Source organism: Leuciscus leuciscus (assembly GCF_965113295.1).
Source record: "Leuciscus leuciscus genome assembly, chromosome: 24".
Lineage (NCBI taxonomy): Eukaryota > Metazoa > Chordata > Actinopteri > Cypriniformes > Leuciscidae > Leuciscus > Leuciscus leuciscus.
The window spans coordinates 10,610,999-10,624,256 of record NC_138723.1 but is presented as its reverse complement, the minus strand read 5'-3'; the positions used below and the strand labels follow the sequence as shown (position 1 = coordinate 10,624,256).

The window sequence follows — 13,258 nt, the reverse complement described above, 5'->3', positions numbered from 1 at the left end:
AATAAATTGTAAACATTTGATTTTTATTCTAACAGACTGTGACATTATTTTCAGGAAAGAGTTCAAAAGAATAGTCAAACATTCACTCACATTTAATGATGAACATATATCATTAAAACCTTTTCATTTATGGAGTCAGATGAAATAACGAGTTAATGCATATGAGAAAATGTATTTCATTTAATCAAAATACTTTGCCACGAGGAAAGACAGTAACACACAAAAACCTTCACCCGCTGACCGGATGCCTCCATTGGGCCGATTGAGCTGGGTTTACATGTCCAAACAAGAACCTACAAGAAATTGAACTAAGCTGGGGGTATAAATACACTGGGCAAACAAAGGAACTAAACTAGGTGCAGGTGACAGCAATATGTAGCTATAGAAACAAACGGCATAATCAGGCAACATATCAGCCCCCAGTCTAATCAGGCAACATATTTTGGCTATTTAAATGACCCCTCAATAGCATGTCAACATTGGATGCAAATGTCAAGTACCTGTATGTATCATAGAAGAGAAGAATCCACACTGACTGCTTAATTCTGGTCTGTCAAGAGAAAGTTTTCTTCATTAGGGCCCGAGCACCGATGGTGTGAGGACCCTCTTGGAATTGCTCTGTTTATTAGGGCCCGAGCACCGATGGTGTGAGGACCCTCTTGGAATTGCTCTGTTTATTATTATTATTCTTCTCCGCATTTAATTGCATTTTTGAGGGCCTAAACATGCTCGAAAACTCACAAAACTTTGCACACGCGTCAGAACTGGCGAAAATTTACATCTGATATAGGTTTCAGAATTGGACGGGGCAAAATGGCTCGATAGCGCCACCTATAAAAGTTCAACGGAGTGCGCCTCCCGCAACGTTCCACGTACGTGCACGAAATTCGGTACATACATGTAATCACCTAATACCTACAAAAAAGTCTCTTGGAGCATAGCCCTAAACACAACAGGAAGTCAGCCATTTTGAACTTCCTCTCAGATTTTTGTGCAGTTTTTGCCATTTTCATGCCTCGTACTTTAACGAACTCCTCCTACAGTTTTAATCTGATCATCTTCAAATTTGGTGAGTGTAATCTTAAGGCCTTTGCGACGTTAAATTGCGAAGATCTTGAGTTTTCGTCGAAGGGCGGGTCCTCGGCGGCCTGACAAATTTCGATGTTTCGCCATGAAACAGGAAGTTGCTGTAACTCAGGCATGGAATGTCCAATCTGCCCCGAACTTCACACGTTTGATAAGCGTTCTGTCCTGAACACATGACCATGCTCATATTCAGTTATAGTCATAGCGCCACCTGCTGGCAACAGGAAGTGACATGTTTAACACTGTTATGGACTCCTAATAACATATAAAAAAGTGCCAGCAAGTGCTAAACATGCTAACAACATACTAGAAGCATGCTAAAACATGCTAGCAAACTCTTAGCTAAGTGCTAAAGCATGCTATTTTTGCAATTAAATAGGAATTTGCTGTAACTCAGGCATGGAATGTCCAATCTGCCCCAAACTTCACACTTTTGATAATCGTTCTGTCCTGAACACATCTACATGAGAATATTCAGTTATAGTAATAGCGCCACCTACTGGTAACAGGAAGTGTCATGTTTAACACGTTGATGCCATTCTAGCAACATGTTAAAAATGCCATTGACTTCTAAACATGCTAGAAACATGTTAAAACATGCTAGCAATACTTAGCTAAGTGCTAAAGCATGCTAATTCAATGAAACAGGATGTTGTTGTTACTCAAGAAGGCAATGTCCAATCTGCGCCAAACTTCACACTTTTGATAAGCGTTCTGTCCTGGACACATGACCATGCTCATATTCAGTTACAGTCATAGCGCCACCTGCTGGCAACAGGAAGTGACATGTTAAACACTGTTGTGGACTCCTAATAACATATAAAAAAGTTCCAGCATGTGCTAAACATGCTAACAACATACTAGAAACATGTTAAAACATGCTAGCAAACACTTAGCTTAGTGCTTAAGCATGCTAATACTGCAATTAAATAGGAATTTGCTGAAACACAGGCACGGAATGTCCAGTCTGCCCCAAACGTCACACGTTTGATAAGAGTCATGGCCTGAACACATCTACATGAGAATATTCAGTTATAGTAATAGCGCCACCTACTGGTAACAGGAAGTGTCATGTTTAACACGTTGATGCCGTTCTAGCAACATGTTAAAAATGCCATTGACTTCTAAACATGCTAGAAACATGTTAAAACATGCTAGCAAAACTTAGCTAAGTGCTAAAGCATGTTAATTCAATGAAACAGGATGTTGTTGTTACTCAAGAAGGCAATGTCCAATCTGCGCCAAACTTCACTCTTTTGATAAGCGTTCTGTCCTGAACACATGACCATGCTCATATTCAGTTACAGTCATAGCGCCACCTGCTGGCAACAGGAAGTGACATGTTAAACACTGTTGTGGACTCCTAATAACATATAAAAAAGTTCCAGCATGTGCTAAACATGCTAACAACATACTAGAAACATGTTAAAAAATGCTAGCAAACACTTAGCTTAGTGCTAAAGCATGCTAATACTGCAATTAAATAGGAATTTGCTGTAACACAGGCACGGAATGTCCAGTCTGCCCCAAACTTCACACGTTTGATAAGAGTCATGGCCTGAACACATCTACATGAGAATATTCAGTTATAGTAATAGTGCCACCTACTGGTAACAGGAAGTGTCATGTTTAACACGTTGATGCCGTTCTAGCAACATGTTAAAAATACCATTGACTTCTAAACATGCTAGAAACATGTTAAAACATGCTAGCAATACTAAGCTAAGTGCTAAAGCATGCTAATATAATGAAACAGGATGTTGTTGTTACTCAAGAAGGCAATGTCCAATCTGCGCCAAACTTCACACTTTTGATAAGCGTTCTGTCTTGAACACATGACAATGCTCATATTCAGTTACAGTCAATGCGCCACCTGCTGGCAACAGGAAGTGACATGTTAAACACTGTTGTGGACTCCTAATAACATATAAAAAAAAATGCCAGTAGGTGCTTAACATCCTACCAACATACTAGAAACATGCTAAAACATACTAGTAAACACTATAAGTACTAAACCATACTATTACTACAATTAAATATGAATTTGCTGTAACTCAAACATACAATATCCAATCTGCCCCAAACTTCACATACTTGATAAAAGTCCTGCACTGAACACATCTACAAAGCAATATTCAGATATATAACCCCACCTACTGCCAACAGAAACTGAACTGGTTAACACAGTAATGCAGTACTAACCACATACCTATTGTGTACTAAGCATGCTAAAAACATACTAAACATGCTAGCAACTACTATATACTGTATACCTCCTTAAATGCACATTGCCCAACCATGCTCTGTCTTCCTAAAGCCAACGAGTGACGATGGCACGGGTGCGAGGGCCCTTTCATCGCTGCTTGCAGCTTTAATTATTATTATTCTTCTCCGCATTTAATTGCATTTTTGAGGGCCTAAACATGCTCGAAAACTCACGAAACTTTGCACACGCGTCAGAACTGGCGAAAATTTACATCTGATATAGGTTTCAGAATTGGGCGGGGCAAAATGGCTCGATAGCGCCACCTATAAAAGTTCAACAGAGTGCGCCTCCCGCTGTGTTCCACGTACGTGTACGAAATTCGGTACATATGTGTAATGACCTAATACCTACAAAAAAGTCTCTTGGAGCATAGCTCTAAACACAACAGGAAGTCAGCCATTTTCAACTTCCTCTCTGATTTTTGTGCACTTTTTGCCATTTTCAGGCCTCGTACTTTAACGAACTCCTCCTACAGTTTTAATCTGATCATCTTCAAATTTGGTGAGTGTAATCTTAAGGCCTTTGCGACGTTAAATTGCGAAGATCTTGAGTTTTCGTCGAAGGGCGGGCCCTCGGCGGCCTGACAAATTTTGATGTTTCGCCATGAAACAGGAAGTTGCTGTAACTCAGGCATGGAATGTCCAATCTGCCCCAAACTTCACACTTTTGATAAGCGTTCTGTCCTGAACACATGACCATGCTCATATTCAGTTACAGTCATAGCGCCACCTGCTGGCAACAGGAAGTGACATGTTTAACACTCTTGTGGACTCCTGATAACATATAAAAAAGTGCCAGCAAGTGCTAAACATGCTAACAACTTACTAGAAACATGCTAAAACATGCTAGCAAACACTTAGCTAAGTGCTAAAGCATGCTGTTACTGCAATTAAATAGGAATTTGCTGTAACTCAGGCACGGAATGTCCAATCTGCCCCAAACTTCACACGTTTGATAAGAGTCATGGCCTGAACACATCTACATGAGAATATTCAGTTATAGTAATAGCGCCACCTACTGGTAACAGGAAGTGTCATGTTTAACACGTTGATGCCGTTCTAGCAACATGTTAAAAATGCCATTGACTTCTAAAAATGCTAGAAACATGTTAAAACATGCTAGCAATACTTAGCTAAGTGCTAAAGCATGCTAATTCAATGAAACAGGATGTTGTTGTTACTCAAGAAGGCAATGTCCAATCTGCGCCAAACTTCACACTTTTGATAAGCGTTCTGTCCTGAACACATGACCATGCTCATATTCAGTTACAGTCATAGCGCCACCTGCTGGCAACAGGAAGTGACATGTTAAACACTGTTGTGGACTCCTGATAACATATAAAAAAGTGCCAGCAAGAGCTAAACATGCTAACAACATACTAGAAACATGTTAGCAAACACTTAGCTAAGTGCTAAAGCATGCTATTGCTGCAAATAAATAGGAAGTTGCTGTAACTAAGGCATGGAATGTCCAATCTGCCCCAAACTTCACACTTTTGATAAGCGTTCTGTCCTGAACACATGACCATGCTCATATTCAGTTATAGTCATAGCGCCACCTGCTGGCAACAGGAAGTGACATGTTTAACACTCTTGTGGACTCCTGATAACATATAAAAAAGTGCCAGCAAGTGCTAAACATGCTAACAACATACTAGAAACATGCTAAAACATGCTAGCAAACACCTAGCTAAGTGCTAAAGCATGCTATTACTGCAATTAAATAGAAATTTGTTGTAACTCAGGCACAGAATGTCCAATCTGCCCCAGACTTCACACGTTTGATAAGAGTCATGGCCTGAACACATCTACATGAGAATATTCAGTTATAGTAATAGCGCCACCTACTGGTAACAGGAAGTGTCATGTTTAACACGTTGATGCCGTTCTAGCAACATGTTAAAAATGCCACTGACTTCTAAAAATGCTAGAAACATGTTAAAACATGCTAGCAATACTTAGCTAATTCAATGAAACAGGATGTTGTTGTTACTCAAGAAGGCAATGTCCAATCTGCGCCAAACTTCACACTTTTGATAAGCGTTCTGTCCTGAACACATGACCATGCTCATTCAGTTACAGTCATAGCACCGCCTGCTGGCAACAGGAAGTGACATGTTAAACACTGTTGTGGACTCCTGATAACATATAAAAAAGTGCCAGCAAGTGCTAAACATGCTAACAACATACTAGAAACATATTAGCAAACACTTAGCTAAGTGCTAAAGCATGCTATTGCTGCAATTAAATATGAATTTGCTGTAACACAGGCATGGAATGTCCAATCTGCCCCAAACTTAATATGTAACATGCAATAAACATGCTAGCAACACATAGCTAAGTTCTAAAGCATGCTAGAAATGCTAAAGGAAGTTGTTGTAACTTAGGCATACAATGTCCAATCTACCCCAAACTTCACACGTTTGATAATAGTTATCTCCTGAACACAAGTCCATGCTCATATTCAGATATAGTCATAGCGCCGCCTGCTGGCAACAGGAAGTGACGTTTAACACTATTCTGGACTCCTAATAACATATAAAAAAGTGTCACCAACTGCTAAACATGTTAGCAACATACTAGAAACATGCAATCAAATACTTAGCTAAGTGTTAAAGCATCCTATTACTGCAATTAAATATGAATTTGCTGTAACTCAGGCATTCAATGTCCAATCTACCCCAAAATTAAAGGGTTAGTTCACCCAAAAATGAAAATTCTGTCAGTAATTACTCACCCTCATGTTGTTCCAACCATGTAAGTCTTTCGTTCATCTTCGGAACACAAATTAAGATATTTTTGATGAAATCTGACAGAATTTTGACTCCTCCATAGGCTTCCAGTGTGACCGAAACTCACCGGCCCAGAATAGTTATTAAAACATCGTTAAAATAGTCCAAGTAACTACAGTGGCACTACATTAAGTTTATCATGCGACGAGAATACTTTTTGTGCGCAAAAACAAACAAAAATAACGACTTTATTCCACTTTTCATTTCCTTCTCTCTGGGCCTCGTAGTGTGTTTGCGCTGCGCGTCTGTGTTGCACGTCATCACGCAACACACACATGACCGGCGTCGGCCAATAGTGAGCCTACGTGGTGACGTGTGACACAGACGCGCTGCGCAAAAACACTACGCAAACCAACTAGACATCCAGAGAGAAGGAAATGAATAGTGGAATAAAGTCGTTATTTTTGTTTGTTTTTGCGCACAAAAAGTATTCTCGTCGCTTGATATACTTAAGATTGAGCCACTGGAGTCACTTGGACTATATTAACGATCTCTTTAATAACTTTTCTGGGCCAGCAAGTTTCGGTCACACTGGAAGCCTATGGAGGAGTGAAACATGGCTCAGATTTCATCAAAAATATCTTAATTTGTGTTCCGAAGATGAACGAAGGTCTTACGCGGTTGGAACAACATGAGGGTGAGTAATTACTGACAGAATTTAAATTTTTGGGTGAACTAACCCTTTAATATGTAATATGCTAGAAACATCATAAAACATGCTAGAAATGCTAAAGGAAGTTGTTGTAACTCAAGCATACAATGTCCAATCTGCCCCAAACTCCACATGTTTGATAAAAGTCCTGCACTGAACACATCTACATAGCGATATTCAGATATAGACATAGCCCCACCTACTGGCAACAGAAACTGACATGGTTAACACAGTAATGCAGTACTAACCACATAACTATTGTGTACTAAGCATGCTAAAAACATACTAAACCTGCTAGCAACTACTATATATACCTCCTTAAATGCACATTGTCCAACCATGCTCTGTCTTCCTAAAGCCACCGGGTGGCGGCGGCACGGGTGCGAGGGCCCTTTCATCGCTGCTTGCAGCTTTAATTTAATTTAGTGTTCCTTATGTTTTATTTTTACTCATATTGAACTAACTTATATAAATGATTTATGGTTATGAACAGAGCAATGAAGGTTTTTCAGAGTGTCCTGCTACTCTTCAGCTGCCAGTTCCTTCCCACTCTGGGTAAGCTGTAATGTGATTTGGAAACATCAATATATTAATCCATTTAAAACACTTTTTGCTGGTGTTTTATATAACAGTATGTAATGTATTTTGTGAGTGTCTATTTGTCCTCATTTTGTTCCATGTTTTCACAGCTTTAAACTGTGGAGTGACGAATGGCACACTGAAGCAGATAGATGCTGGATCTGGTTTTGTGGTTGGAGTGAATGATCAAAATGAAGTGTTTGTCCTAAATCATAATGTCTTCACAAAGGTTGGCTCGTCTCTAAAGCACGTCAGTGTTGGTCCTGCTGGTCTGCTCGGGGTGAATACAGCTGACAAGGTCTTCAAGTTGCAGGGTGGCCGCTTTGTGCAGCTTCCAGGTGAAAAGAGAAATTACAGAAATCAATACATGCTTAATCGGTCATTAATTTAAGACATTATCTTATTGTTATTCTTAAATCTTTCATCCAACCTGTTGATTGTACTGTTAGGCCTTCTCAAACAAGTGGATGCTGGAGGTGATCAGATCATTTCAGGTGTCAATGTGAATGATGAGATATTCTGCTTAAATATGGATGCTAATAACAAATGGCCATCCAGCAATATTTCTTGGGTTACAATTAATGGAAATCTGAAGTATTTCAGCTGTGGCCCGTACAGCTGTTGGGGAGTGAACAGCGCTGACCAAATCTACATCTTGAAGGTGATGTCATAATGTTAAATACAAGGGCATGAATTCAAGTTTAAATACACCAGGTTTTAACAAACTAGACCTCACACACGTTCGATTTTCTGACATAACTAAAGAAACTGGTGTGGAAGCAGCAAACGCAGTTATTTCATGTGACTTTATTATGGTTGACTGGTTTGTGTTTCTTTGGGTCTCGTGCAGGATGTGTCTAGTAATGTCTGGCTTTGTGAATATTCCTGGACTTCTGTCCATGATTGAAGTAGCAACTGATGGCAGTGTCTTTGGTGTCAACTCTCAAGGGAACTTATACCAAAGGTAAATAGAACCTTCGTCATATTAAACACTATGAACAAAAGTGATTAACTTTCTAATATAAATCAAATGCTACATTAAATAAATGATTTTTGCAGAACTGGTGTCACTCGATCCAACCCCGCTGGCACAGACTGGATCTCGATGGTTGCCTGTCCCAGTAACCACAAGCATGTGAGCTTTGACCTGGGATTTCTGTGGGTCGTCTGTGTTGACGGCTCCATCCATAAATGTACTTTATAGAGTGTTATGAGTCACTGCAGCAACAAAGGAGCTCAATCATTAACAGAAACCTCAAAGTAATGTCATTATTAATAAATCTAAAAGTTTGATTAATTTCTCTTGAATCAATAAAAAGCATTATGATAGCATCTTAATGTTTCTTTGTGTAAAATTGTTGAGTGGTTCTCCAACTGAGAAAGTGTTTTATTTCTTATGTCTGATTAGAAAACATGTTTTGTCTATAATTTCTTTAGTTTATAACACTTTTAAAAGTTGCAGGAAGTTAAGGATTAAGCAACTTGTTTGTGCAGCTTCAACAGAGCAAACATTCACCTGTTTAACTTAATTTGTTTCTTTATCTGTCACATTAATTTCTATATACATACCACTAATGTAGCAATCTGTATATTAATGGCTGTAACACAGTTCGTTGTTGTGGGAACCGGCGAACATTTAAAGACTTTATAAATAAACAAATACAAAATTAAAGGCAGCTGCATCTCATGGACGACTGCTGCCACATATAATAAAACTAACATAAGTCCAGGCCTGGCCTCTCTCGTCCTTCACTGTCATTGCTCCTTTTATGCTTCCACTCCTCTGTGAGAGATACGAGACCAGTGCATTGCTCATCAGTAATCCCACCACCGGCCCTCAGCCTCGTCCTGCTTGACACAATGGCTTTATACATTTTTTTTTATTATAATTTTTCATAAATATTTGTTTAATTTTAAAGGCAGGGGAAGCGCAGGAAGCAGGTGACGAAGTGAAAAAATATTTCTTAATGCTCATTTGTACACAATCAGCAAATGTTATTAGACTATACCAAAGCAAAAGCAGTGGAAGATTACGGCTTCACAACATCATTCTGTTGTGTTAAAAACCTTATTTGTCTCATACATGTACAGAGTTACCAAATTAACACTCAAAAATGCAGTCCTTTTCTCATTCAGACACGTTCTAAGATCCCTTGAGAGCCATGGCTTGTTATTACTAAACACCTGAACTATCTTAGAGGTGATTACAGTTTTTTCACAGAACTTGATATAGCCTGTGATTGTGTCTGTCAATTCATGATGATCAGAGCATGCGTCAAAAAACATGCGCCAATCCGTAGAGTCAAAACAATCTCTGAGCTCCTCCTCCCCATCCTCAGTCCATTGACGTACAGTTTTCAGGAGTGGTTTTTCACGCCTGATTTTCTGTCTGTATGTTGGAGGGAGATGAATGATGTTGTGATCGGACCTTCCAAGAGGAGGGCGACTCACTGCCTTATATGCGTCTGGGATGTTACCGAAGCATTGGTCCAGTATGCGAGTGGAGCGAGTGGTGACATACTGCTGCAGAGTGGGTAGATGAGGTGACAGCTAGGGTTGCCAACTTTCTGAAATGGAAATAAGGAACGGGATTGCCCCCATGGAAGAAAAATGTGCAAAATAACCCCTGAAATTATGACTTCTGGACTGGGCAGGTGCTTCGGAGAAATCGCAGAAGTCTTCTTAAGACGCAAGAAACGAGCCAAACACTGACTGACATTAAAGGAGAAGAAGTTCTGGTCTCACCTGAAGATGTAACACCACCCGGCATGCAGTCTTCTTCATCTTCTTCTATTCCCCTGGACAATGGTCATTCTGCAGAAACAAATGACTCTCCTATAATAAGATCATCACGCATAATAAAGAAACCTGATCGACTTAAAGGGGTGGTTCATTGTGATTTCACTTTTTTCATTTTAAATGTTGTGTAATGTTGCTGTTGATGCATGAACAGCATCTGCAAAGTTGCTGCGCTGAAAGTTCAACGTAAGCAGAGATATCGTCTTTTAAAAATCAGGAAGTTTAATGCCTACAAAAACGACTCGAATGGGACTACAACGAGATACTTCCCGGGTTTTATACGTAACTAACCCATGCAAAAAAGGGGGCATGGCCATAATTCTGCGGCTTTGACGAAGAGGAAGAGTTATAGTGGAGAGCTGTAGTAGCCATGCCGTCGAAAGTGTGTTATATTCACCCAGCTGCCAGGTCTTCTGTGTTCGGGCTTCATACGGACGCTGTAGTTCGTCAACAATGGCTAAAATTTATGTTTGATTATGTTCCTGAAAATTTCAATCGTAATAGCTCATGTGCTGCGCATTTTACGGAAGACAGCTTCCAGAATCTCCACGAATTCAATGCCGGATTCAACAAGAAACTGTTACTAAAACATGAAGCAGTTCCAACTTTAAAACCAGAGGCAGCAGTTGTTGGGCCACAACCTGTAAGTAAGACTTAATAATGTTTGCATGTATAATTTCAGACGTAATGTTTTAGTTTTATCAAGGACGTAAACAAATGCCAGCGCTGGCTTCAGTAGCCACTTACACGTACAAACGCGTACAAACATTTTGGACCTGAATTTGTAATTATGTACTAATTTTGTAAATGTATTTTCCATGTATATTTTATGACGTAATTTTTCGATTTGATCAAGAACGTAAACCAATGCCAACGCTGTTTGTTTATAGCCAGTTAGTTCGATGCTATTTTGTGTGTATAAGACAAACGTGTATAAAGTTCAAAAAATTATATGTAATCGCAACAGCCAACTTCAGCTGCTGAAGTTAAAATGTACTCGGTTACTAACGTAACCTGGGTTCTCTCTAGGAGAGGGAACGAGTACTTGCGTAAGTATCTTACGCTAGGGGAAAACCTCTTTTCCTCGAGATATTGAAGCCAAAAATTATCCTTAATTTTGCAATAATGTAAAACGCATTGCAGCAGCATGCAGACATGGGCGAGACAGCTCGCGCGCCCATTGGCTGCTCTACGGCAACTGCACCAGCCTATCAATAGAGGCCCCTCATGACGTTAGAACCAATGAGGGTGCTTCGCGCCCATTACGTCATGTCCCGCCGAAAGCGGGTGGGGCTAGGGCTATAAATAGAGGCTGGTTTGGTCAGTTTTTTCATCGCTGAAGCGAATCAGAACGTGACGCATGCACGGCAAGAGACGCAAGTACTCGTTCCCTCTTCTAGAGAGAACCGAGGTTACGTTAGTAACCGAGTACGTTCTCTTACGAGAGGTTCTCTCGTACTTGCGTAAGTATCTTACGCTAGGGGAACACAGTGCAAAACGCCGTGCGTGCTTGAGACATAACACTAAAGTCCCAAGGGCAGGTGCCCGGGGCTCATACAGTGCCTAATCACAAGGGACTCACAGAGAATCCGGGAAGAGGGTCTAGAATAGCATCATTCCTGTAATATAGAGCTCTGATAAGAGCATATTACATCAAGTGTTCCACACAGCCAGGGCGAACTCGGCCTGGACTGATAAATATGGGGGACTAATGCACTGCCCACAGAAGTAAACGGACGATCCGTGATCGACGCTCTAGCAGTTTTCAGCATCCTGAGCCGATAGCATCGGGCGGGTAATACTGAAAAATTAAACCGAGAGCAACCCAGCCTGTAAGGCGGGAACCTCGAGGTTATAAAACCTTATAAATGTAGACGGGGAGGCCCAGCCTGCCGCCATACAGATATCTTGCAAGGCAATCCCACTGGACCAAGCCCACGAAGAGGCCATGCCTCTTGTGGAGTGCGCTTTGACACCTATCGGGCATTGCAGGCCCTTGGATGTGTAAGCTAGCGCTATAGCATCAACTATCCATCTGGATAGACTCTGTTTTGACGCAGCTAGTCCCTTAGAGCGTCCGCTGAACAAAACAAAGAGCTGCTCCGTCTGTCTGAAAACAGGCCCAAACTCCATACACGTCGCGCTCACTGAGAGCGCTTGCAAATCCCCTATGCGCTTCACTGAAGCGAGAGCCAGAAGAAACACTGTTTTGAAAGACAAGAGTTTCAGGTCTATTGACTGTATTGGCTCGAATGGGGCACCTTTCATGGCTTCCAGAACCGTGGAAAGGTCCCAAACGGGAACTGAGGGCGGTCTGGGAGGGTTCAGCCTCTTAGCTCATCTAAGGAAGCGAATGACCAGATCGTTCCTTCCTAATGACTGGCCAAGCGGTGGTTCAGCGAACGCTGCTATGGCCGCCACATAAACTTTGAGCGTGGATGGGGTTCTGCCCTTATCCAGAAGCTCTTGTAAAAAGGAGAGAACCTCCGGCACCCCACAGCGTGAGGGTGAAGTGCCACTCGCTGTACACCAGCTAGTGAACACAGACCATTTTGAGGAATAGAGCTGCCTCGTAGATGGAGCTCTAGCCTGTGTGATCGTGTTTAACACTCCCGCTGGGAGGTTAACGGGTACCCGTTGATGGCCCACACATGTAGGGACCAAAGCTCCGGGCGAGGATGCCAGATCGAGCCGTTTGCCTGCGAGAGGAGATCCCTCCTCACCGGTATCGGCCACGGGGCGGTACTCGTCAGCTGCATCAGGACTGGAAACCAGACTTGGTTTGTCCAAAATGGGGCGACGAGTAGCACTGGGCATCCGCTCTCCCTGATTCGCTCTAGCACCTGGGGTAGGAGCGTGACAGGGGGAAACGCATAGAGCGGGCAGCGGGGCCAGACGTGAGCCAGCGCATCCCTGCTCTTGGAGAAGAATTCCTGACAATGAGCGTTCTCTTGAGACGCAAATAGGTCTATTTCCGCTCTGCCAAATGTCCTCCATAGCAGTTTGACTGTCTGTGGATGTAAAGACCATTCTCCTGCCGGAAGATTGTTTCTGGACAGTCTGTCTGGTCCCACATTCAGATGGC

The 13,258-nt window shown here is 41.5% G+C and overlaps 1 pseudogene across 1 annotated transcript; it reads left to right on the top strand.

The window, feature by feature from the left end:
• The first annotated feature begins 504 nt into the window (after positions 1-504).
• LOC309489396 (fish-egg lectin-like) lies at positions 505-9,057 on the top strand (annotated as a pseudogene). The gene is made up of 6 exons (XR_014211728.1): positions 505-548; positions 7,289-7,350; positions 7,485-7,712; positions 7,824-8,035; positions 8,225-8,338; positions 8,434-9,057. The product of XR_014211728.1 is annotated as a fish-egg lectin-like (transcript).
• The last annotated feature ends 4,201 nt before the right edge of the window (positions 9,058-13,258 follow it).